The 27,007-nt window shown below is 39.3% G+C and overlaps 1 protein-coding gene across 12 annotated transcripts in view; it reads right to left on the bottom strand.

The window, feature by feature from the left end:
- Nucleotides 1–27,007, bottom strand: part of Lrrc4c (leucine rich repeat containing 4C) — a 1,368,573-nt gene that overhangs the window by 162,740 nt on the left and 1,178,826 nt on the right. For 6 of the 12 annotated variants that reach the window (XM_087651932.1, XM_087651933.1, XM_087651925.1 and 3 more), the window contains exon 1: nucleotides 919–2,904. The gene's annotated coding sequence lies outside the window, so the exon portion shown is untranslated. 12 annotated transcript variants of the gene reach the window in all.

Here is a 27,007-nt window from a genome sequence, read left to right as displayed (position 1 = left end):
AACATTCTCTTTTATTTAACTTATTTACTTCGGTTTGTTTTCATTGCCTTCTTTCTTTCAAAGCAAACCTGGTCCATGGCAAGCTTTGGTGCTCAACAAACAAAGCTTTTCTTCGGCCTTCCTTTCTAAGTTACCACAGGAGTGGTAAATGTCTGCCTTTTTCTCAAGAGCTGTATCTTAGTGGTGTTTGCAGGGTTCCTAGTTAAGCCTGAGCTAAACACTCGGGTCCTGTCTAATCTGTGTGCCACTTCTCTGAGAACCAAGGGAGTCTGAAGTTACAAGGGTTGGGGTGAATGTGTCCTCCTTGTTTAAATCATAGCTCCATCACTGAAGCCCCCCGGGATGCAAAGACCACATTTAGACCAGGGAGTACAGGAAGCGCTCCACCACTTCCTCTGCCGCGCCATTCCCTCTTACCCATTAGCCAGAAGCCATCCTTCACCTGGTTGAGGATCATAGTTTTGTGTTAATACATTCTGTTGATCTGCAGTGTCAGCTTGGATAATGAAATTTAAATTGGGCCCCTTCGATTTCCAATAGCCAACATTTGTGCTTCTCACTCTGGGCTTTCCTGGTAACTTAAATGCATTCTAGAATGTCAATCACTTGCATCCGCACCCCACACTGCAGCAGCTTTCATGGAGAAATTTTTTTTTCTCCTTCTTCTCCATACCGAACATTTGCAAAGGCATTTGCGTAGAATGCAGACAACCTGCATCAGTATAACAGTCTAGCTTATCAGTGAGCACAGCTTGATGGAACAACTGCGTGGGCCACCCTGTCCCTCATTTTCCTGTTCCCAATAGCCGGGTCCTTGAGAACCACAGTGAAGGGGGGAGGGGGGAGGAAAGAGAACCAGAACACTAAATTAATGAACATTTTCTTCAACTGATAAATAAGAAAATTAGGATCACTCACTGTATTTCAGCACAGCTACATCCCAAGGGAAATCCAGGTGGTTAAGAACTAGAAGGAATGCATGGTCTTCACACCAAAAGAAAAAGAGAAAGAAAGCAATAAAAGAGGTTGGTGGAGAAAAAAAATCCAACTGCAATTATCCTTCAATTTTAGTCAACACGGGCACCGATCCAAGAGTCCTCTGCTGATTTCTTTCCCAATCAATTGCTTCGTTCTTCCACGGTCAACTTTTCTTCAGTGCAATTTCTTTGCAGATGTATTATTAATTTCCTCTCCTCTTGTGGGAAATTCCAAAAGGAGAAAAAAAATATATATATCAGTTCTTTACTTTTCTAAAAAAAAGCCCCAAACTTTTCATTCCAAAAATATCTCCTTGGCGTACTTTCTCTTTTATAGAGAAAAATGAGCACACTTTTTCTTTGTGGATCCTCAGTTCTCCATTTCTAAACATCCTTGGGGGAGGGGGACCGCTATTTTATGATTATTTATGTCAGAACACACCAAACCCCGCAGGTCTGACATCAGCTTATTTCATTTTTCCCCCCAATGCTCCCGTGTGGCCATATACACATTTATGTTACGATCCAGGGCTCGCAAGAAAAAGCTTCATTCTTTCTTCTCTCTGGTACCATCAGTTTATCCTCTGCGTTCTGCTCCAAGAGAGAGCTGCGTCCCATATCCTTCATTTTAGCAAGGCACCCAACAGCCACCTCCTCCGGGGGTAAAAAATGGAAAAAGAAAAGGGAAAAAAAAAAGAAAGAAAGAAAAGAAAAAAAGAAAAAAAGAACAAAAAAGTCTTTTCTTTACATCCTTGATTCCTTTACCCCAGCTTTCTCTTTGGAGAATTTAGGGATCAACTGCCCCCACCGGCTACCCTTCCGGCCGGCCCCTTCGTCAAAGATCTGATTAGATTTCTCATCACAACCCAGTGCGCAATTGAATTTTTGATTTCAGCCACCCAGCCACCTTCCCCCTCGCCCCTCCAAACTCCCTGTTAGATCCCGTCGCCTTCCCTCCACCGCCTCTGCGATTTCATAATCTCACGTTAAATGGAGTGCGGGGGGCAGGGGCGGGGGAGGGGGCGGAGGTAGAGGAGGAAAATTTCAAGGCTCCGTCAGCTGTCAAGAACAAACCCGTTCCGCCCCCGGTCAGCTACTTTTTTTTTTTTTTTAAGGCTCAGGGTGGCTTTCACTGGGCCCCCTCCCCCAACCCCAGTACTGGGTACAGGTCCTCCAGGTACAGCCGAACTCGGCGATCAGGGCCGGGATCACCAAAGAGACGCTTGATGCGGTCCCTCGCCAGCGGCCCCTGCCAGCACCGGTGTCCCCTTCTCCATCATCCGGCCGTAGATCTCGACTCCCCAAGGTTGTGGAAGTTCAGGCTAGGCTTTTATTTCAAGCAGGGAAAGCAAAGTAACGGGGCAGACATGGTGTTAGTTAATTTTATAAACGAAAAAATATTAAAAAATATATTTAAAGAAAAAGGGGGGAGTAACGAAATAGGAATGAAGAGGGTTAAAAAAAAAATTCTCTAATCACTGGCTCCTCTCATCCTTCTGGAATGAAACTGCAGCTTTGATCTCATTTCCAGCTGCGTTGGGGACGGTCTGGAGCCACAAGTTGGTTCCTCTGTGCGCATCCGTTCCCGACGCCCGCTGGTCCTCCTGGAGGAGATGCGTCCTCCGGCGCGCAGCAGCTCCGCGCCGGTCTCAGTGCCATAGTCCCGGCTTGCGACTCTCTGTGCCGCGGAAACCCGGATCCCCTTCCATCCACTTCGCGGTGAACTCTCTTCCTCTCCTCTCTCTGCTCTCTTCCCAGATAAATGAATGCGCTCTCTGAGCGGTTGGCTGCGTCTGCCAGTCTAGACTTTCCACCAATGCCAGGTCCTGTTACTTAGGGTCCTGACTCCCCAAAGCGTTCCAGGACTGCAGTCCCTACCCCTCAGCTGGCCCTCTTTCTTGCCCCTTTCCCTTTCCCTTTCTCCGCTAGAGATCAGTAAAATACAATTACCCAATTACCTCCCATCATCTTAGCAGTGATTGGTCAATTGCATTAACACTTGAAGTCAAGGAAGAGGGGATTGGAACCACTGAGGTGTGGCACTGCTGCCACCTGGAGGGGAGAGTTGGAAGAACTCCGTTTTAAAGCAGCCCCTCACCTTCGGAGGCTAGTAATCGGGAAAGAAATTCAGGCTGTGTGGGAGTTATCATTTTTATTTTCATTTCATTTTTTTTAAAGTTTGCTGGTTTTCATCCCGAAAGCTGAGATTTTTAAGGCACAAAGGAGAAGATATTGAAATCAAATCACCACTTGATTCAAAATCATCAACAAACCCGACGCTTTTGCTTTCAGATTGATGGTAGGAGCCTCCCTGGGAAGTCCAGCAGGCTGGTCCCAAGGTACGGATTAAGAATTCTCTAATTTGGAGAATTGGTTTTTCAGGAGGAGTCAGGGGTAGCTCAGGAGCTGCTAGGGAGGGAAAGGATGGGGGAGCAGAGTAATCTTTCCAGTAGGAAACAAGTGTAAAGGCTAGATAGGAGCCTTCACTCTATGCAGTGTTGCAGTAAATTGGCCTGTTCGGTTTGTACAAGACATTCGGGACAGCTTGACAACTCAATTCCAGCATCCCTCGCTCCTGAACGGGGCTTTTCCATCAACTAGTGTTAGAAGAGCACTGGCAAATTTCAACTCCACTGCCTTCCCTAAGGAGCAGGGACACGGACCACAGAACAGTGATCCAAAGAGTTACATATTTTGTCATTTTTCTCTGCTATATAATTATCACAAAGCTCTTTCCATTAGCTAGTCACTCATTTTATGTCTTCCAAGCATGCTATTTGAGATACGAGACCAAATGAAATTTAAAATGACGATTCTAAGTATTAGCAATCACGCCTGTTGAAGCTGAAGGTAAATAAAAGATTTTCGTTTCACTTTCTCCCAGTCAAGACCTTTGGGCCATTTTTGATGGCCGGTTTTGGTTGTCTGATTTTGTTTGTTTGTTTGCTTCATTTTTTTTAATACTTTTCTAACACTCAGAATATCAGAATGCATTCTTGGCTCAAAAGGCAAAACAAAAGAAAACAAAAACTAAATCAAACCAAAGAGTTAAACACAGTGTGTAAATAATAAACAGAATTGTAGTAGAGCAATGAGAACGTCAGTGCTGCTACAGGAACATCAAGGGCCTATCCGAGTTCATGACTAATGTTCTTTTCCCCCTTTATATTATATGCAAAGCACTATATCTTTAGTTCTTTGGAGTTCAAAAATTTATATATATATACATATATATGTATATATATATATATATATATATATATACATTTCTTTGAAGATGAAGGAGAAACTGTAATATGGATTTCAGATGTCATCACCTGCGATGGAAAATAGCCTCATCTCAGGTTCAGGTACAATTGCTTATGGTCTTTCAATATGTTTTTGGAGAGCTTTGATGTAGTTGATATATATATATATATATATATATATATATATATATATATATATATATATGCACACACACTCACACACACACACACAATGTGAGCTTGTGAAGGAGTTAATGCTTTTATACTTAAATGGATGCTGCATGGTCTGGTTCACAAACACTAGTGGGCCATTGATTGTAACGTCAGTTTGTATTGGTCAAGCATCATTTATCCACTGGTGAAACATTGGAAAATACTTCCTCTAGATTCTCTGGATAGGTTCAGAGGAGTTGACTCCCATGTTCAAAAGGAAACTGAAGGAAACTGAAGGGATTTGGAATCCAAATATTCTTTTTAGATAAATTGACAGCATGAGGAAAACCAACACTATGTTTATTCAAAGGTTGATCTACTAGCTGTCACTAGACACCTTTAACATCTTTTAGAGTGACGTGTTCTCTCAAATGAATCAAAAGGAAAGAACGACACTAAGTAGGAAATAAAGAAAGATAGTCTAGTTCTGCTAGTTTCTCACCACATATCTGCGCACCACAGTTGTCCATTTGCTCTACATGGCACCGAATTGCTTATCTGACGTTCTTATTTGCATCTGCAGTCAATTATTAATCACACTCGTGTGTGATGTTTTACAGCCGCTTTATACATCACTCTATTTAATATTCAAACGACTGGATGGTTTTGAAGGCAGCCAAAGTGAAATGTCAAATGATATACTTGGCAAATGACAGCCAAATATTGAACTCAGATCCAGTCAATTTCACTTCTTCTAGTTCCCCATAAAATCCAAGTTTTTGGTAAAGTGGAGAGCAGTTTGTCATGTGGTGAACACACTGGCTTTTACTATCAGTGTGGATCCCCAGAGGAGAGTTTGTAGTTCTGTAGGGGGATGGCACTGTTTTGTACTGCTGGGTGGCCTTAGTTAAAGTGAACCGAAATAAAGACTTGGCAAGGGAACTGTCCTAAAGGCACACATGCACTTCAGTTGTTAAGACACACACGTGTATCCATCTATCCAGTAGGGTTGTCAATTGTGCTTAATAGATACACATATTTAAGACCCTTTATGAGCCCCCTTTTAGCAGAAATAATTGCGGAGTAAGTAAGTCATCCCATTGTCATGCTTCCAATTCATCCGTACTTCTTATCAAAATCCTATCTAGAAGCGAAGGCCATTGGAATGACATAACTTGGGAAGAGGGAGCGTGATTTTCCCACGGTGGTTTTCTTCTATGAATGTATAGAAGTCCACATTTTTCCTTCTGATGTTAAGATGTATGGGTAAAATAAAATTGCCATATTATTTCTTTCCAGGTTGGTGACTCTGAACTGGTATAATCTTAAACAAACAGCAGGGGACAGCATCTTGTAATCAGAAACACAAAACAGTAAATATGAATTCAGTAACTTTGTGTAAAAATGAAGAAAAAAGACCGTGTATATCTTATTGTTCATTAGATTTAAGGGGTGACTATAGGCGAATCTCTCAGGGCACAGTATAATGTTTTAGGTCCAAGTCATTGTTTTATGGCTCAAAACCTGAGAGTTCTCTTTTTTAGTCCAATTCTATTATATATATATATATATATATATATATATATATATGTATATATATATATATATGTAGAGAGAGAGAGAGAGAGTAATCTCATCAAGCCTGCCTCTCTTAATTCACACAAAGCGATGTTCATTAAGCCTATTAAATTGACTTAAAATTTACTTTAATATCAAATGCTATATTTTTGCGGGCATATGTGCCTCCAGGCAATATAACACAGACAATGCTTCAGAACTAGAAGGCCTCCCAACAGACAAATAGACTTAAATAGTAGTAATATAGATGAGGATACTAAAGCACTAGTACATTTGCAGATAGTTGTTTCCAATATGTTCCTTTGATGATGGTGACTCTGATGTGCAGCACTTAGCCCATATAGATTTACTTTTTGTTCCCTCTTGGGTTTTAATATTTGTCTTAGTTATTATCTTGCCTGTACAGTCCACTGTACATCCCCATGCTGAGGCATTACAGCAAGTAGGGGATTTGATAATCTGTATTATTGCCTGAATGTATGGAAGGCGTCACTAAGTCCAATGCATTCCATCTACCTGACAATGTGGAAATATCTCCTTTAGCTGTCTTTTCTCTACAGACCTGACTCAGCTGGTTTGATAGCCTCCTGATGCTTTTGCTTTTGTTTGCTTGTTTGTTTATTATCCTCCTCTTTAGTACTAGTTTGGGAAGAGAAAAACAAATGAGGAAGTATGAAGAAGGGAATTTAAAGGAAAAAATCTGTTCTATATACAGTGACAAGGAGCCTCAAGACTGGGAGTCGTAGGTGTGAGGAGGAAATAGTCACTTTAACACTTGTTGGGACCCAGACTGATTACATCAGTGTCTGATTCATTGCTTTTTAATATGTCTTGATTGATTTGATAAATGAGCTGTCCACTTGTTTGAATGAAAAAAACCTGAGAGATAGCTCTACTAATTTAATAATGATTCAGGAACCTGGCCGGGGGAGGGGGTTGTGGCTTAGGCAGTAAAGTACATGCTACAGAATTTCTGAGACCTGAATGCTATTCCCTGTCATCTCCATAAAAAGCACAGTGTACTCACCTAAAATCCCAGAACTGGGAAGGCAGAGATAAGATATCTTTGGAGCATCCTGAGTGGCCACTATGGTCAAGTTAGTGAGCTCACATTCAATGAGAAACACTGTCTAACAAAATAAGTGAGAAATTGACCAATGAAGACACTTCCTGCATCTTTCTATGTATGGGTGGGTATGTATATGTACATGCATATGCCTACACATCCAACACATATGTTGTATGTCATTAATCAGAATGTTGGAAAAGGGTAAGTGGAAAAGCTGAAGGCAAGAAGAGACCATGAGCTCTCCTTAAGAGGGATAGGTCGGTAGTAACTTCATAGACAGAAAATACATTGTAGAAATGACCTTCTCCCTGTGAATCCAGAGAAGGTGTCCCTAATTTGTTCATGTTGCAGCCAGTATATATATATATATATATATATATATATATATATATATATATATAATTTAAAAAAAGAAAAGTTACTGTGAAGCTAGATGGATTTAATCCATTCACCTTCATATACAATGATTATTAGATATGTAGAGATACTCTTTGATGAAATGGTGCTACATAATATTCTCCACAGAATGTTACCCTTTAAAAGGTGTATGCAGAGTAAGGACATTAGTGAAAAGGTTGTGCTCATAGGAGGAGTGTTCACCATTTGAAGTGCACTGGGTACCATGACAAATGATTAGAGTTACTTAAAGTCATAAAAAGATAAAGCTTTTAAAAATATATGACAATTTGTCAGTTGGTTTGAAATTTACTTAGGTTCAATTATCTTCTAGGGATTTCTGTTAAATGGTGACCTTAAACGTAACAAAGCACAACTTCTTTTCTCTACAGTTTCTAACAGAGATAATCCTTGTGAGTAGATACTAGAGGATTTTTCTCTTTTTCTTTCCTTCTTTCTTTCTTTTTTTTTTAAACTATCTAATTTAGGAATCTCTGCACTGGGAAGAAAATTACCCGTAAAGGTATCTTTAAAATTCCACCAGGAATTAGTAGATGGTGTGAATCCAGTTGTGTAATTTGATAAGACAGCTGCATTTTATCCAGCTAAATCAGCACTCGAGTCTAAACAACTCCTTTGGAATGCACTGTTCTCCAGCATTAGCCCCGCAGTGCAGACTGAGGAAACGGTAGCTGTGTCTTCGGCGCCACATTACCATTGTTCTTTTTGGAAACCAAGCCCATAGACATCATATTTCAGTTCTTTCACATGGAAGATTCATTAGCACATCTGTGATTCCAGGCTTGTACCCGGTTTAGTAGCTCATGACTCAATGTTAGAATAGCAGATTTTTTTTTAAATGTCCAAATTTCTTTTCTGCAACAAATTTGCATGCATTTGTGTATTTACATGAGCATGTTCGTAAGAGTGTGTATGTTTGCATATGTGTATGCAAGTATGAGAGCTTATGTGTGAAGATCAGAGGTAAACATGAGGTTGCAGACTTCCTCAATAGTCGTGCGTGTGTGGTGTGGGGGATGTTGGATACACCATGTACCCAGAGGTTAGAGGATGATTTGGATGCTCTGTTCTTAAGCTCTCTACCACACATCCTTAAGATAGTTTTTCACTGAACGTGGAAATTTAGTCTGCAGCCAGGAAACCCAGAAATGCGTTTGCCTCTGCCTTCACATCCCCCAAATCGCAAGTGTGAACTATGGATCCCTTTCTTTTATGAGTGTCTCTGGGACCAAGCTCATGTTTACACAGCAAACAAACTTTTGCTGACTAAGGTCTCTAGCACCCGCAATGGGCAAAACATTTTTAAGAGAAACAATGTCCTTAATGTGGTTCATTCTATTATATTGGCACAGAAATTGAAAATGCTGATCGCATGAGTAAATTAATACTCCTGATAAATAATCCTGGTGAATATAAAAAAAATAATTTACCAAAACAACCGAGAGAGTTTATACAGAACTCTCTTGACTGTCTTCATGCAATTTCTCAGCCCATTAATAAGTGCTAGTTCTAGGAGATCAATTGAAAATTGAGTAAATATTCTTGTAACAGGTGAGCACCAAGAAGTACGCTCCAAAGCTGCAGTCTCCTTTAACAAAAGCCCGGTGATTGTTCAATAATCGTGCATTTGGTACTTTACATTAGTATTCATTTCAAAATTTGTCAGAATGAATTTTGAATGAATTTTTAAAGATTTTTTTAAAAATTCAAGGTTTTATTGGAATAACAGCTTTTATGCCACAAACTTCAGCTCATTAAAAAATACATTTTTTGTTGACGTAAGGAGTACATATTAAGGAGTTATATTGATTCCTTTCCTACACTGACTTGTGCCTTGCTTTCTTTGTGAGTATATTTAGCAAATATCAAAGTCATGAAATTTCAATGAACAAATAATAAATCTCCCTTCCCTTCTCTATGACAGTTTCTTTCTTTTTCTCCTTCATGTAAACCTGAGGTCTTAAACTTAGGTCTCTTTTCCTGCGTAAAAATGTATGTGAAGTGAAAATTTGCACATAAAAGCACCAGCAATTTAATCCACTTCTGTCTGCTTGTTTATTGGACAAACGCTTATTGCTTATATTGGTGAGCTCAAGCTTGAATGGAAGAGCTATTCACTGTTCATTAGAAAGATCTCAGGTACAGGGCGGGAGAGTCAGAAGAATTTGTGATGAAAGAAGAAGAGAAAACAGAGACCATCCAGGTCAAGGACAATTTCATTTTTTATCTTTTGGAGGCATTTTTATAAAATGAGCAGAGATTTCATTTAGGGATACTGAATTAAGAAATACTGTAATAAATTTGAGGTTTACCAAAACATTTCAGGGGACACGTTCAGAAGAATGCTCAGGGGAATAGGACCACTGAGACCCTGCAGAACCACGAGGAAACGATTGAAAATTATGGCTATCTAAACCAAGGATTGTGCTTGGAGAGGGTGTGATATGTGGAGAAACTACCAAGTGTTAGACTTTACAAAATAATGTTAATTTGCATATTTATCACATTCATTGCTCTATTGCAGCGAAAGTCAAGGAGTGGCATCACCATTTTGGGACTGTTCTGTTAGCCAGGGAGATTTAATGCAACAAGATAAAAATGAAGTAAAATAAACTTTTGCTTGATGATTAATTCTTCATCACATTTTTATAATTAGATCATTCAACATTTTTCTTTCTTTTTTTTTTTTGGTTCTTTTTTTTTTTTTTTTTTCGGAGCTGGGGACCAAACCCAGGGCCTTGCGCTTCCTAGGCAAGTGCTCTACCACTGAGCTAAATCCCCAGCCCCTCAACATTTTTCATATCTTTATTTGTTCTTTGTTAACATGCAATCATGGGGCAAAATACAAAGTTAAAAAAGCAACTATTCCAAATGCACGATGTATTTATGTTGATGACCTTAAATGTATTAAAATCTAATATCCAGTGGGTTGATGGCTGCTTGGATCTTTGCATCCAGATTTTAACTTCAATCAGAAGATTTCTGTCTAGAGACATGCGTTCGTGTAGAACAACCAAAAAGTATGATTGACAGTATTCAACCCTTCACAAAACAAATCAGTCGTCTCCAAGTTTCTAAGTGCATTCCTTAAAAAAACAGATTCTAAAGTGAAATTGATGACATCTTAAATGCTCAAAAGAACATGTTCAACTGTTCTTTCCACAGCAAGGCACAACATGAGAACAGCGTTAATGACCATGTGCCAGCATCACTCACCAAATCCAACCATTTCAGGAGTCCTTCCACGTAGCCCTATCTACCTGGCTCAATTCAAATGAACTTTGGGTATCCTAGGGGTTCCCCTACATACCCCTGGCCCTGGCCCCAGCGGCTGGCTCGTTTTCTTGAGGTGCTGCTGACAAGCAGTATAATTAACCTAAACTTACAGTCACAGAAGGGTGTCTCTAAGTGCCTGTGCAGTCAAATGCCACTGATTTCAAAGGGAAATGATATGAATTAATTTCCCAAGAAGAAAAAAAAGTTAAAAACATAAAGAAAAGGAAAAGTCATAAGGATGACAGTTCCCTGTAACACAATATGCAGATTAATGGCACCCACTGATTGATTAAAGTGTCAAACAGCATACCTTTCAACTGGAAACGAAGCTGCTGAAAGATTTTGGGGGCTTTTTGCTCATTTTCGCATGAAATATGAACTGATAAAGTCAAGGTAAAATTAGATTTTCCTGGTATCTTCAACTTCTTCGCTATACACAGATCTGTCTTTGAGGACAATAGTTCCTTGTGAAATAGAATGGAATTCATTCAAAGATATCTCAGTGTACCAGGAGTAAAATTAAAATTTCTTATATTGACTTATAAAATCATTCCTTGACTGGCTTTGCCCTCCTCTCAGCCTTTCTGTAACCTTTGCTCCACATCACCTGTCCCTGCACTTTGGCTTCTCCATTGACCTCTTCCGTGCCCAAACAGAGCCTTTATCATGTTTCCCTCTGTTCTTTCTGGCACCATTCTTTCTGATCATCGAAGAGAGCCCATTACTTAGAAGCAGTTGCAGTGGCTACCAAAGGTCTGCTTACAACACTGGGTTTGGTTATTTTCTGGACAGCACTTATCCAATGTTTTCTTTTTATCTATTTGTCTCTGCAGATTATGTATTCCCCCAGAATCCTGAATCTTATTTTCTTATTAATTCTCTATTGATGTACCGACACAAAGCAGGTGTTCCATAAAAAAATGTTCTAAGAGTAACATAATAAATAAGAATGATATATACCAGAAAGCCAATGGTTTAGTAATGATAAAGATTAGCACAAAGGTCTAAGAAGGATATGTGTTTTAATAAATAATAGCTTGCCTCCGATATAATCTATATGCAATCAAATAAAAACATAGTATACAGAAGAATTGGAGGTTTAGAAATATACATATAAATCTGAGTGAATGCTTGAATCTTCAGCTAACACCCTGTTTAGACATTGTTTGCTAGTATTGTTACTTGAGTTATTCAACCCCTAAAAAGCTCTAATACCTCAGCAATAATCCAAAGCATCTGTCCCAGATAGCTGCAAGGCTGATGATGAAATAGTGCAGCTGCAATTGGTAGCTTAGTTGCTGACATCTAATGAGAACACTCATTATTAAAGTCTTCTATGCCAAGGTGTCAGTCAGTCAGTTCCCGAGGCTTCTTCCCTATGCGTGCTACCTGACCAGCCTGGCTACTTCTATACTCTTCTTTAACAATGTGTCAAAATTGCAAGTGCGACAAAACAGTTTAAAAAACAACAGCAGGAGCTGCACCAGGAGAACCCTGCCTTGTGATGTTTGGACAACCCTTCATCCTGGTCTTTTCCTATCTCCTTCAGCCAGGCTGGAAGTTAGAGTTACATTTATCAATATATATTGGAAGAGACGTGAATGCTAAAGCTGTTCTAGAAAGTCTGTTTAAAAAATGTCATTTTGCCCTTATCATGCCTATAAAAATTTAGATACTGTATCTTTAAAAAGGTCATCCCTTTCCTTTCTCCAAGTGTCAAAAGATATCTCTGGAAGCGTGTGACCTTGAACTAACTGCTTTCTGGTGGAAGCTTGTCTACTGCTGTAGATAAACATAGCAACTCCAGGTATGCCATTTACCTGCTTCATGGGACAGAGGTGGACATTAGTTTCTCATGCTCAAAATGAACTTTGCTGCTGGATCCTCCCACCGTTCCACTCCCACTCATATCTTCCGACCCTTGCTAGTTTCTCAAGGTCCTCTATGGACCCTTATCCTCCCTCCAAGAATGTCTCTAACTGCTTCCACTCCACTTTCTCTCCACTGGGTTCTGCACACTGTCCCAGGGTCCACAGGGTCTTGAAACCTCTTCTTCCTGTCTCTTTCAACTCAATCTGTTTGTGACCCATACATGATACATAGGAGAAAGCAACCGCTATTGTACAAACAGTGAACACTTCAGTGAAGTGTTTGCTTTGTGCCAAGCCCTGTGCAAAGGACTTCACATACATTCATTTCCAGTCAAAATAATGGCCAATCCTGTAATCAGAGATTATAATTACGAGGTTAATTATATCCACTTTAGTTACCTTTTCTATGACTTTGAGTTTGCAATGCTACTAGTTACTTTGAGAATTTGGATAAGATGATTAATATCAAGTGATCTCAATTTCCTAATACTGTAAAATAAGAAAGAAGTAAAAATAGTATAAACCTATAAGGTTTTGTGTGAATTCTTTTTGCAAGGGAGCAAAGGTGATAGGCATGGGATGGTTTGTCACGCACACTAGGAGAACACTCTGCCATGACAAACAGTCTTTGCCCCATAGCATCAGTGTTTTAAGTGAGATTCCATTTTCCTCGGGGTCAGATGCCCTGTGCACTGCTGGATGTTAAGCAGCAACCTTACCCATTGTATACACATAGAATAATGGTCTGTTCTCCATCTCTCCTAACCTCCTCACCCCTATTTTGGCAATCAAAATATCTATGGGTATTGCCTAATTGTTCCTACCCCATTGCAAACTACTGGGGTATCCAGATGAAAACATTAGATACGTTTAGACTCTGGCTCTGAAGAACTCTTGCTCTCTAAGGTCTTGTGAGCAATTTGAGTTTGCCCTGCTCACTAGTATAACCAGAAGACTTCCAGCTTCCAACATTAGTCTGAAGCCTTTCTCTTTCTTGCTTTGTGACTCTTCCACTTCTAGCATTTTCCTGTCCCATTTCTGCTTACAGGTGTTTATTCATCCTTCGGAGTTAATCTCCTGTTGAATAGTTCTCATATTTGCTTCCAGTTTCACATTTTTCCTCTAAATACTTAAAAATGCATCATTTTTTCAATTGGGCATGATCTTTATTTTCTACTATACTGTATAGTATTTTTCATAAATCTATGAATTTTTTTGAGAACACAAAAAACCCTGAAAATGTGTTTGTCTTTTCTAACCTTTGTAATATTAAATATAATTTCTGGCATGAATTATCTCGACATTAAATTTAAGCCAAAAAAGAGATACCTATGTGCCTCTGTATGGGGTGGCTGCAGACACACAGAACCCTTCTTATAGTCACTAAAGCAGCGAGGGAAGAGGAAGACATCCAGAGGGCTACACAGGCCATGCCATGTAGTACATTCCAGGAAAGACCTCTAGAGATTGGCCTGCTGCTGCACAGCACTGGAGACACACAGAGGCAAAGCTACTACCATGCCAAGCAGGGCAGGAATGGGAGGAGATCCATAGATCTACCTGCCACAGTGTTGCACAGGTGGGCTGTAGGCAGGTGGGTCTAGAGCCCCTTGCCAGCACACCACACAGATCAGGCAGAGGAGGCTTCCCAGCAGCCTGCTAACCACATGTCTGCTTGCAGTGCAAGTTACTAAAATGTGCAAGTGTGTGGTGGACATATGGGAGAGAAAGAGAAGCAGAAGAGCTTGAGCATTATGAAGAGAGATGGAATGGACATGCACAGGTAAAAAGGGATAGCAGGTTGTGAGTAGCTAGTCGCTCCACAGGAGGCTGTGGTGAAGTTCCAGCATGTATTGGTGTTGAAGGCCATATCTGAGTAGATGCAAGGGTCATTGTTGATATCAGTGACTCATATTACCAGTAGAGAACATGTGGATATCTCTTGTCTGGGCAACTGCTTAGGACCATATAGATGCCCAAGGGCTGTGCAGAACTGGCCCTGTCCCTCTCTGACTGTGGCATTCTGGAGAGCTGACCATACCCTGTGCCAGCTGCAACACTCTGGAGACCTGGTACTGCACCTCACCTGGACAGTATAGCAGAGTTTCCCCAGATAGAGGAGGTGTATGAACCAGTCCCTCAGGGTAGGAATATGGGAGAACTGATCTGGTACTCATCTGATGTGAGGCGGCACAGGCATGGGAGTCATGCCGTCTACCTACTAGCTCCTTGCCAACTGAGGCAGTCTGGAGAGCTGGCCATTGTCATGAAAGCAGTTAAACTGACCCTGTCTGCTCAGCAGATGCAGCACTTGGGAGAGCAGGTCCTGCACCCTGCTGAATTGGCTCTGCACACAGTTGTACAGTTGAGCCAGTCTGAGATCATGAGAGCAGGAGAGTGGCTTCTGCCTCCTGCTGATAAAGGCATTGGGTGGCCTAATTGGGAGGAGTGCTGGAGAGCTCATCTTTGGGATTTAGATATGCGAGAGCTGGCAGCTATAACCCAGGCCCAGAATCAGGGTTTTGAGTTATCCCATTCTTAAACCTACATCATCCATGAACCTATGAATCATTGGAGTGAGTAAAAGGGTCAGTACTACTGACCCAAAGCTGCAGGATCTCCATGTCACAGGGCAATAGCAGGATAAGCAAGAGCAATCCTGGTAAGGTTCCAATATTGATGGTGTGACAGAAGCCAGACGCTTCAAACCAGATCAACTACTCATTGCAATGATAATGAACATTTGCAAGTAAAGATGTGTGGAGTGTGGAGTATACTGTGGGACCCAGTGGGACACACTACAGCTTCCATGGTGAGATGTTTTCTAGGCTTTGTCTAGTTTTGGGTTTTTTGTGTGTTTCTGGGTTTATTGTGTGTTTGCGTGTTTTTAGTTTCTTTTGGGGAGAAGGTTGCAAGGGCAGAGGGCAGATGTGAGGGGACAGGCAGATGAGTGTGACTGGGGTATATAATATGAAAGTCACAAAGAATCACCAGAAAGTTAAAAGTAGGCTAAAAGGAATAAATGATTTAAGATAAGACAATAGCTACAGAAGATAAAGTCATCTAAAAGAGTTAGACAACAAAAATTGGAACCGTATAGAGATGCTTGTTGAATGAGATAATTAAGCCAATAGTTGCTTATTGTGTATAAACTGTTCACACAAGTGCCTTGGTTTTCTGTTTCCTTTAGCACATGAAGGAGCAGCTGAGGACAAATTATAGTTGTCATTTGGAAACAGTTAAGTGATTTGCCCACTGATAGAAGTCGTATTCTTGTGTTAGAAACAGAATTTATCAAATAAAGGAGATACAAACCAGCCTACATTATTACTTTATTAATAAAAAAGAAGATCAAGGAAGCAACTGCCTATTTGAAATGACACAAATGAAATACAACATGTTTTCCATTTTCTCCCTGTGGTTTTGTAAAAATCTCAGCTCTGTATACATGTTTCTCTTATGGTAGATAAAATACTCAGTCATTTAAGAGTTGAATGCTAGATGACTTTGTACACAGGCACTGTTCCATAAAACAGGGTCAATAAAGCAGAAAGGACAAATACAACAAATTAATACTTAATAGCATATGGCAAAGTCTGTTTGAATAATGTTTTCCGAAACATGGCCACTTTCTAACACGGGAATTTGTGGCTATGTCACCTTCCACAACGAAAGGGACCTGGGAGGCGTCAGTACATTTTGTGTGAGGATTTTGTGTGATGAAATTGCTTTACATTTTCTGAGCATATATGGCATAATCACCAGGGTCCTTCTGTGACAAAGGTGTGGGTGTTTGACGGTAACCAAGAGCGGATCAGAACACATAGATGGTTTTAAGAGGGAACATGATTCAGTAGGCAGTAGGAACCATTTCTTTAAGGCCCACAAGAAATGAGGCACATCTTCAATCCACTGATTGTTAAGGTGATAGAAGGTAATCCTGAGGTTGCTAGGTAATTTCATTGTCAGTACATAGTAACACCTACTTTAGGCAGGTACAACAATAACAACTGGAACCCCCTGAGAATTAGTGACAGAGAGCATGTCTTCACTGACTACTAGTTTCTATATCAAGCCTTGCCTGAAGTTATCCTACTTTCACAATATTTGATTATGGGAATATATATATATATATATACACGTATATTATATAATATGCATCTTATATATTACAGGAATATATATTTCTATATATTCAATATATATTTCTATATATTCAATAAACATGTTGAAAAATGGTAAATGTATATTTGCATGACATATCATTAGATATTTTGGATCTTATTTACTCAAAATAAAAATAAATTAAAAAATATATGGACTTTGTGGCATTTGCTATAGAAAATTCAGAGGATACTGATATGCATCAGTCAGAATATGAATCATTTCCAATTACAAAGCTGGAAATAATCATTGTTAATGCACAAGCAGTTTTTAATGAACTCTGAATGCAATATATAATTAATGAATGGGAAAAAATTGAGATTTTTATGAAAACTAGATTTTCCAGATAGATCTTTAAAGATAGTAGAAGTCTGATAAGCCAAACAAAAAGTAACCTAAAATACTTAAAGGCCATTGGTTTACTTTTCTTTTTTTAAGTTGTATTGTACCCATAGCTTCATGAAAGCAAGGCAAGAAGTCTTCATAAATTGATTTTGACAACAACAGAAGACAACTTTATTGGATAAATAGTTGCTTTTCCACAAAGCACAACAAGACTTGAGAGATATACATTCCTTACTTTGAATTTGGGATTATACTGTGCCATGCATAAAAATAAATTCAAAATGAACCTCTGACTTACCTGTAAAATATAAAGTGAAAGATACTGGAAGAAAATGTACAGAAAATCTTTGTGATTGGGACTTTAGCAATTGTGTAGTCTAGTAGTTTCACTCCCCAGGCTCTGACTTCCCTTCCCCACAATTTTCTAGGTGAACCTTATACTATGGCCTACATAACTTAGAGTTCAGTGTATGTACCACTAAAGTCCTACGTCTGTAAGGGAACTGCAGGCTAGCTCATCTACTAATCTAGGATTAAGGTTTTGTCTATGGCACCAGTTTGCACTATCCTAATTTTAGTCTTCATATTGGCTTTGCCCCTGAAGGCGATGCTTGTAAAATTTTAATGAGCATAGATAGTTATTGTAGTTTTCTGGATTTAGCACATACCACAGAGAAAGCAGAAGGTGTCACAAATCTTTCAGCAACAAAGTGTAATTACAGACAACAAGGAGTAGTGTCCACAATATTTTTTATTGGATATTTTTAAATTTATATTTCAAATGTTATTCCCTTTCCTGGTTTCCTGTCCATAAGCCCCCTATCCCATCTTCCCTCCCTCTTCTTCTATGAGGGTGGTCCCCTTCCCCAACAACCTCCTTTCCACCCTGACATTCCCCTACACTGGGAGTACAGCCTTGGCAGGACCAAGGGCTTCTCCTCCTATAGGTGCCCAACAAGGCCATCCTCTGCTACATACGCACCTAGAGCCATGGGTCTGTCTATGTGGGTCTTTGGGTAGTGGTTTAATCCCTGGGAGCTCTGGTTGGTTGGTACTTTTGTTTTTATGGGGTTGCAAGCCTTTTTAGCTCCTTCAAACCTTTCTTTAACTCCTCCAAAAGGGACCCTGTTCTCAGTTCAATAGTTTGATGCTAACATTTGCCTCTGTATTTGTCATACTATAAGCCTCTCAGGAGACAGCTACATAAGAATATTAGTTGTTATCTTCTTTGAAATAATTCCTGGCCCATTAGAAGCTCTTTATTCTTTACCTGAGAGCCAAGGCTAAGCTCCAGTTAACTCAGGTATGCCATTGAAGTTGTAGATTGAAGTCTTAAGCTTCCATACATTTTCCATATAAACAGGATTAGAACGTCCAAATCTTTTTAAGGTTTGCCTTTATTTTCAACAACAACAACAACAACAACAACAACAACAACAACAACAACAACAACAGCAACAACAGATCTTACCCTTATCCATCTTTTTAAACTAAATGTTGCCAGAGGAACACAACCTTTCAATGATTTCCCCAAACCAAATATTTAACCTAATCTCTCTTGAGTTCTATCTTCCATAAGAAAATATTACACAAATATGGATCCAGTCTGCTTCCTTTCTTCTTTGCAATGCAATGTTTTTCTTCATTTTTAACCCAGTCCTTAAAATGGTGGCCATTAGTAGCTACAGTTTAGACTTTTATGTTTTTTGTTATGTGTACAGTTAAGACTTACTGTATTCCAGGCCAGTCTCAAAGTCACCATGTAACCTAGGACTGCCTTGAACTTCTGATTCTCCTGAATCCATATATCCCAGGTACTGGGATTCCACGCACATGCCATTACAGAAAATATGGTGCTGGGTTTGGAACTTGAGCCATTCTAGGTGGGCATGCATACTGACTGCATAGTTCGCTAGGCATGTCTATGAAGTCTCAAATTTTGGTTACAACTAACTTCCTTCCTCTTGAAGCACACCAGAATTACCACTGGCCATCTATTCACAGAAATAAACTTATGTTAGGATTCACCTCAAAATTCTCACATGGTCTGCCCACTTTCCAGCTTCAAAGCTGCTTAAGTGTTTTAAGTCCTACTGTAATGCCTCTACTTCTCATTAACTATTTTTCTTGTACAAACTAATTAAGAATTTAAGCAGCTTCCCTAGTTTTTCATTTCTAGGGATAACTCTATGATGAACAAACCAGCTATATAGAAGTGTATGAGTCATTCTGGCTACCTCTTTGACTCTGCCATTCATGGTAGTATTCATGCCCACTTGCCTTTGTGCTCTTACTCAAACATGCTACTCTTGAAATCAATGACTGTTATTGCATTTAGGATGCCAAGTGAATGTCTGTCACTACAAACGTAAGTTGATGCATTAGTAACGAGGACATTTCTGGGATCCTCAAGAATTCTAAGACTCCTTCACAAACTTGTTTCTCAATGTTAGGTAAGTATTTTGAATCTAATCCAGTGTAGGGAAGAGATATTAAATGACAAACTCAATACAACTTTTCTATTTCCTAAGCCACTGAAACCTTTCTGGTATCTTAAAGAAATGATGGTGGGCATTTCCATTCTCTTCCTGTGGACTATTACTTGCTGTATGACTTAGCCAGCAAACTGTCAAATTGTTAGGTCCCTCTCCTGCTCTATGAGTTTCAACATTAAATATAGAACATTTTCCCCAGCTCCGAAAAAAGGAACCAAAAAAAAAAATAGAACATTTTCTTAGCACGTCTAAAATAGTAAATGTACTCTAATCCTATGTTATGATCCTTTGATAGTGGTAAAAATTTTCAATGTTAAGCTCCATTTGTACACGTCTCCTAAATTTGGGGAATAAATTAAGAAATGCAAGTAATGCCTTTTGAAGTGTTTCACACCTTGGGATTCATACTTTATCTTTCTCCTTGGGTGTCTTCTGTGATTTGAGTCTAGAGGGATAATGGGGCCAGCACTAAAGAGATTATCTTTTATCTTACCTGCATCAGAAGATACCATTATCTAAATAGAGATAATGTAATCTGATGGAGATAGAATAGCCACTACTATCATGTGTAGGGGTTGAACTACTGCTATTTCTGCTATGGTCACAGCCTTGGCTTGCAAGAAGGAAGTCAGTTTCACCGTACCTGGCCCCTGCTAGTGTCCATTTCAAAAGTCTTTCAGTTTCAACTTTAACTCAGTTCCAAAGATGATTTTGGGATGTGTTCATTAATGCAGAGTCCAATTTTTGGTATCACCATTATTTATCTGAACATTAGGGATATTGTGTGAAAATGCTACAAACTAAAAGTTTATAAATGTATTACTTACATTTCTGTAAAAGAGGAAGTATAAGATTCCCAGTAGGTTCCCAGTAGATCTGATATATGGTGAAGACTTTTCTGTGCTTCTAAGGTGCTGCTCTATTGCTTTCTTATTACATGGTAAAAGAAACCAATTCATGCTCTTAATGTTTTTGATATTCCAATTTATGATGACTCTGTTATATACTGCCTTAACCATGTCCCCCTTAAATCTTGCTTCTAATAGCACTGTTGCGGAAGTTGCAATTCCAATATACTTGTGGTAATGTGAAAATACATAGATATAAAATATTGAAAATATTGAGAGAACAAAGGGAATTCTGGGCATAGTAGCCACTTCCATGTGCCCAGAGCACAGAGAATATAAGATCAGAATGAGGCTGTTCAAATTTTATCTCTGCATTTGTTCACACTGTAACATAGCAAAATATTTTTACAAAAAATAAAACTAGTTTTGAAATTTGCTTTGAAAGATAAATTTATTTGTATAATTAATACATGGACATTGGCATATGAAATGTATATGCCTTCTGATAAGGCTAACACAAAAATCTACCAAGTTTACTTATATAAAATAATACCATATGCAGTTACTTCATCATATAAAACTAGCTGCTTTTCATATATATTTCCAGGTGCTCAATCATCACCAGAATGTCATTCATGAATATGCATGTTCCAGCTTTGAAAATCTCAGTGCCCATCAGTCCTAATTAAGCCAGTCTGCCCTCAGCAACCACCAGTCTATTATAAAATTACATATATTCTCTTGTTTTTTTATTTTTTTATTTTCTTTATCTACATTTCAAATGTTATCCCCCTTCCCAGTTTCCCCTCTAGAAAACCCTATCCCATTTGCCCACTCCCTGCCTCCATGAGCGTGCTCCCCCACTTACTCATTCCCACATTCCCATCCTTGCATTCTCTTATACTGGGGCATCGAGCCTTCAGAGGACTAAGGGCTTCTCCTCCCATTGATGTCCAACAAGGCCATCCCTCTGCTACATATGGGGCTGGAGTCATAGGTTGCTCCATGTGTACTATTCTGTTGGTGGTTTAGTCCCTGGGAGATCTGGCGTGTCTAGTTGGTTGATATTGTTGTTCTTCTTATGGAATTGTAAACCCCCTCAGCTACCTCAGTCCTTTCTCTAACTTCTCCATTAAGGACCTCATTCCAATGGTTGCCCGAGAGTATCTGCCTCTGTTAAGCTAAACTCAAACTTAAATAGATCATAGCATAGTATAGCATAGCATATCCAACATTTCATATGAAGAGAATTGCCCCATGCATTTTTGAGACTTGCTTTCTCACTCACCATAATGTTTTCAAGCTTTATTTATAACATAGGACATATCAAAACATTATTAACTTTCTGCCAACTAATATTACATCAGTGGATGTGCCATATGTTATCCCAACATGATTAGTACAATACAGAATACATGAATGAATGAAGAATTAGTAAAGTTGAAATGTTAATGATTCCTTCATAACAAGAAACAGCAAAAGGGTGTGTATGATTACAGAAAGATTACCCTATTTAAGAAACATCATTGGTTTTCCTGTAGAGTCCATTACCTACAGTTTAATTAAGCAACCATAGTGTTAAACTGACTTCTAATAATGAGCTAACTTCATACAACAAATGGGAACAAATCTCAATCTTCATCAGAGAAACTTATTTTGCAATAGATGACTACTCACTCAAAGATCACTGACTAGTCAAGTGGCAGAGAATAAAGAATGTGAAATGCTCAGCCCTAAAGGAGAAATCTACATACTTCCTCCTCCTCCCAATGCTAAGGTATTATTGAAGAAGATGGGCAGAAAGAGCTTGAGGCAATGGATAACTACAAGGCAAATGTGTTCTGTATGCAGTAGGGAAGTTTCACATTCAAACCAACAGCATTTGTGATAGCCCACACAAGGCCAGCACAGGCCCAAGGCAGAAACATTCTAGCACGGCAACGGAAGGTTGGCATGATGTCTGCTGGCAAAAAAATATCTATTAGAACATGGAACAACTGTTTTCATTAATCGTGTGGCCTATGTGCCACATAGGTTTATTATGAGCCAATGGAAACTCCCACATCTGAAGGTAAATGGGCAACAAAAATCGTATTTGATGGGCTTAAAAAAGATTTGCATGTGGATGAACACAGAAGAGGGACTAGGTAGAATAGAAATTGGGATTGTTGATAAGATCAAAAATTGATTGCATGCAAAGCTCAAGGAAATAATAAAATCTGAGAAAAATGAAAATATTGGTTACTTGTACAATCATCTGCTTCCTATGGTCTGGTTCTGCCTGGCTAAAGAGGAGTAACAGGTAACTCTTCTGCTTTATACTATGCAAGCTAATACAGGGTCCTGACTCTGCTGTGTTATGTTTCTCGTTTACTTTTTAGAGGTGAAAATATTAATATCTTCCATTCCTCCTCTTCATTAGCCTTCTCATACAGTGAGCTCTCTGTCAGGTTCAAGTTTTACTACAAACAGAACTATTTATACATTGGGTAAAGTTTAAAGTAGTTTAATGTGAGAGAGTGATTTCATGATGAATTTGAGGATAGAAAAATGTGTAAGCAGATCTGTATTTCAAAGGAATTTATGGGTAAATATAGGCTATATACAACTCATAGGCCACAGTGATTTGTTGAACATGGTGTCTCATAGACTTTGATGCTTATTTAGGTGGGAGTCCACATGCTATATATGTGCATCATATCACCTGCACAAGTTATAACATCATAGAACATTTAGATTATCCCGCTTAATGGTAACAAACCAAAAATGTGTATTATTGAGCCTCATCAGTATATTTATGATTTGCATATTGCAATTTTAACTCTATTTATTTAAGAAAGAACTTTAACATTACTGATAACAGTGGGAATGTATCCTATTACATGACATGTATTTTATTAAAGAATGAATAATTCAAAGGAAAATACACTTTAATACATTTTTATGGTTTTGAAAATTATATACATGAGTTTCAAAAAGCTAACCTCTAAAAACAAAACAATCCAATCAACAAAATGGGGTATAGAGCTAAAGAGAGAATTCACAAGAGAGAAATTTTGAATTGTCAAGAAGCACTTAAAGAAATGCTCAAAGTCCTTCATCATCAGGGAAATGAAACTCAGAATAATCCTGGGATTCCACCTTACACCAGTCAGAATGGCTAAGATCAAAAACTTAGGTGGCAGCACATGTTGGCAAGGATGTGGAAAAATAGGAACACTTCTCCATTGCTGGTGAGATTGCAATAGAAATCAAACCGGAGTTTCCTCAGAAAATTGAAAATAGTTTTATCTGATGACCCAGCTATACCTCTCTTGGGCATATACCCAAAAGATGTGCCAACATGCCACAGGGACACATGCACCACTATGTCTATAGTGGCCTTATCTTTGACATCCAGAAGCTGGAAATAACCCATATGTCCCATTACAGAACAGTGGTTCATTTACACAATGGAATAGTACTCAACTATTAAGAACAAGAACATTGTGAGTTTGGCATGCTAATGAATGGAACTAGAATATACCATCCTGAGTGATGTAACTCAGAAGCAAAAGGACATGCATAGACTCACTAATAAGTGAATTGTAAGCAAAAAGTATAGAATACCTAGGATACAATCCACAGAACTAAAGTTTAATAAGCAGAAAGGCACAAGTGAGGATGCTTCAATTCCACTTGGGAGGGAGAAGAAAGTAATCATGAGAGACAGAGGGAGGGAGGCATCTTGGTGAAAAAGAAGAAATGGAGCAACACAGGGAACATGATCAGGTATTAGGGTCTGGAGAGACAGGAGCCAACAGAATGAATGTAAATATGCAACCTCGGGAGGTGGACCCTCTAGAAAGTACCAGAGGTTTGTCAAGTGAGAGACTCTCAGGATTCGAATGGAGGGACCTTAGATGAAATTTCTAATAGTAGGAGAGGGACTCATAGAGTCCGTCTGCAGTAGGAAGACACAGCATCAAGTGGAGTGATGGGGTTGCCATTCCACAGTCAAAAACTCTGACCCAAAATTGTTCCTGTCTAAAGGAACTGCAGGGGTAAAAATGGAGAAGAGTCTGAGGGAAAAGTGGTCCAGTGACCAGCTCAAATTGTGATCTAGTTCAAGGGGAGGCTCCAAAGTCTGACACTATTACTGATGTTATGGTGTGTTATAAACAGGAGCCTAGCATGGCTCTCCTCTGGGAGGCCCAACAACATTCTGATGGAGACAGATGCAGATACTTACACCCAGCCATTGGGCTGAATTCAGTTGACCCCTGTCGTTGAATTAGGGAAAGGCTGGAAGAAGTTATGGAGGAGGGCGAACCCGTAGGAAGACCAGCAGTCTCAATCCATCTTTACCCCTGAGATCTCTCAGACACTGACTCAACAACCAGGCAGCATACAAGAGCAGGGCAGAGGCCTCTGAAACATAAACAACAGAGGACTCCCTGGCCTGGCCTCAGTAGGAGACAATGCTCCTAACCCTTCAGAGACCTGAGGCCCCAGGGAGTGGTAGGCTTGGCAGAGGCGGACATCCTCTTGGAGACAAGGTGGGAGGAGGAATGGGATGAGGAACTAACTGTGGGAGGGCAGATCAGGTGGCAGGTAATGATTGGGCTGTAAAAGAATAAATGTAATAAAAACTATATGCAGTAGTTCTGTAATTATATCATTTCTACCTCTCTTCTTTCCTACCTTATTCTTTTACTAACACCCTCATCCCCACACAAATTCATGACATCTTTTTAATTATTGTTATGTATAAACACATAAATATGTATATATGTTGATATAGAGAGATGAAAATATGAAAGGATAGATATTTAGCAATTGAATATATGAAGTATATATACATGTATATATGTGTGTGTGTGTGTGTGTGTGTGTGTGTGTGTGTGCGCGCGCGCATGAGCAACGTATGATATGACATAGCAGAGACTTGTCTCTGGAGGAAACTGTTTTTCCCTGTCTCAGTAGGCTTTGATGGCTTATAATTATCCATCTAGTTGTGGGACTTTATAGACTTCTCCCATCCACAATGTGCACTAATGTCATGTTTATTTATGCTGTGAATATAGGTCAATGACTAAAGTGCTTGACACACAAGCATGAGACCCCAAGTTAGGATTGCTAATACCAATGAAGCGAGATAGTATGGACCTTATTTACAGCACTGGGGAGGAGAATGAGAGGGAGTAGCAGGGCCTGGAAATAGATGTATCCCTGAAGGACACTGTCTACTCAGTCTAGGCAAAGGAAATGGAGTGGCAATGGACCCTGTCTCAAAAAAAAAGAATCATAGACAAAATGAAGCACTGGTCTTCACATACTCCCATATGTATTTAATATCCCATGTATGCATACACATACATATCTTACACATGTAGTAATAATAAAATTAATTCACTGAGTTCAGAAATTTCAGTAGTATGTTTGCTTTCATTTATTTTAATTATTATATATGAACTCTAGCCGAAGATTTGAAGTCAAATGTGCAATTCTTGTATTGATATTTCTTTAGAAACGTTCTGTAAAGCACAGGCTTTAATTCTACTTTGGTCATCCAAAGAATGCTTCACCTGAGCTAATTGCTGATTCAAATGAGAGTTCTCAAAACAATGGAAACAGTTCTTGAGTCTTCCGATATTACTCTCTGCACAGAAACAGGAAATGTCTCCATATTCTACACAACCATATTTTATCCTGACATTTTTTCCAAAGTTTTCAAAACTCAACTCATCCATAAATTCTTCTGCGGTGAAGACGGAAGGCACCCAGACATTCTGTTAATATCTTCAGTGTGATTGATATTTCTCTCCTTCAGTGTGGCAAGATAGCATATGTGTATGTGTGGGCAAGCGCATATATCTTTATGTTAATGTGCATCTGCTCATCCCATCTCTACCATCTACCATTAAGATATTAAACTCCCAGGGTCTGTTCTTGCTTCCCTCCACAGAAAAGGATATTTATTTACTGGTAACCCTTGTGTCTAGTGCTGTGGCCTGATGTTCAATAAACATGCATTGAATGAATGAGTGGGTGCTTAATGACAGCAGTGACGACTGTGAAGGAAAATCTCCCTTCACACACAGAGAAAATAAGATCATGTATAAACATCAGTGCAAATCGCTTGCTTCCTCAAGTGTATTGTTTTTAAGCACTCTCAGCTGAAATGTGCTGTGGACTGACTGAGACTTAGCGGGTGATTTTCTCCTCACCTCGGCTTTCCCAATGGCTACAGTTCCAAACACAGCACATATAAAGTGAGAATGTTTTCCCTACAAAATAATGCTGCATTCTTTTGCATGGCGTTGCTTTTCAAAGTCATTGGATTCATGTATTTCTGCTCCTTTATCACAGATGTGTTTCATGGGCTACAGGCTAAGGAAGAGAACTGAACAAGGGGTCCTAACTTTCCAATCTCCCTATTTTGTTATAAAAAGCACCAAGCAAGAGAGGATGTGCTTAAGCCTACTATGACTAGATACTCCAAGGTGGGGTTGAACCTAAGGAGATCTTCCCCTTCTCTGAGGAGGAACAAAGGAGTGGGTCATAGGGGGAGGGATTTGGAAGGG

Source organism: Rattus norvegicus, chromosome 3 (genome assembly GCF_021556685.1).
Source record: "Rattus norvegicus strain SHRSP/BbbUtx chromosome 3, alternate assembly SHRSP_T2T, whole genome shotgun sequence".
NCBI classification, from domain to species: Eukaryota; Metazoa; Chordata; class Mammalia; order Rodentia; family Muridae; genus Rattus; species Rattus norvegicus.
This window is presented reverse-complemented; position numbering and strand designations above follow the sequence as displayed.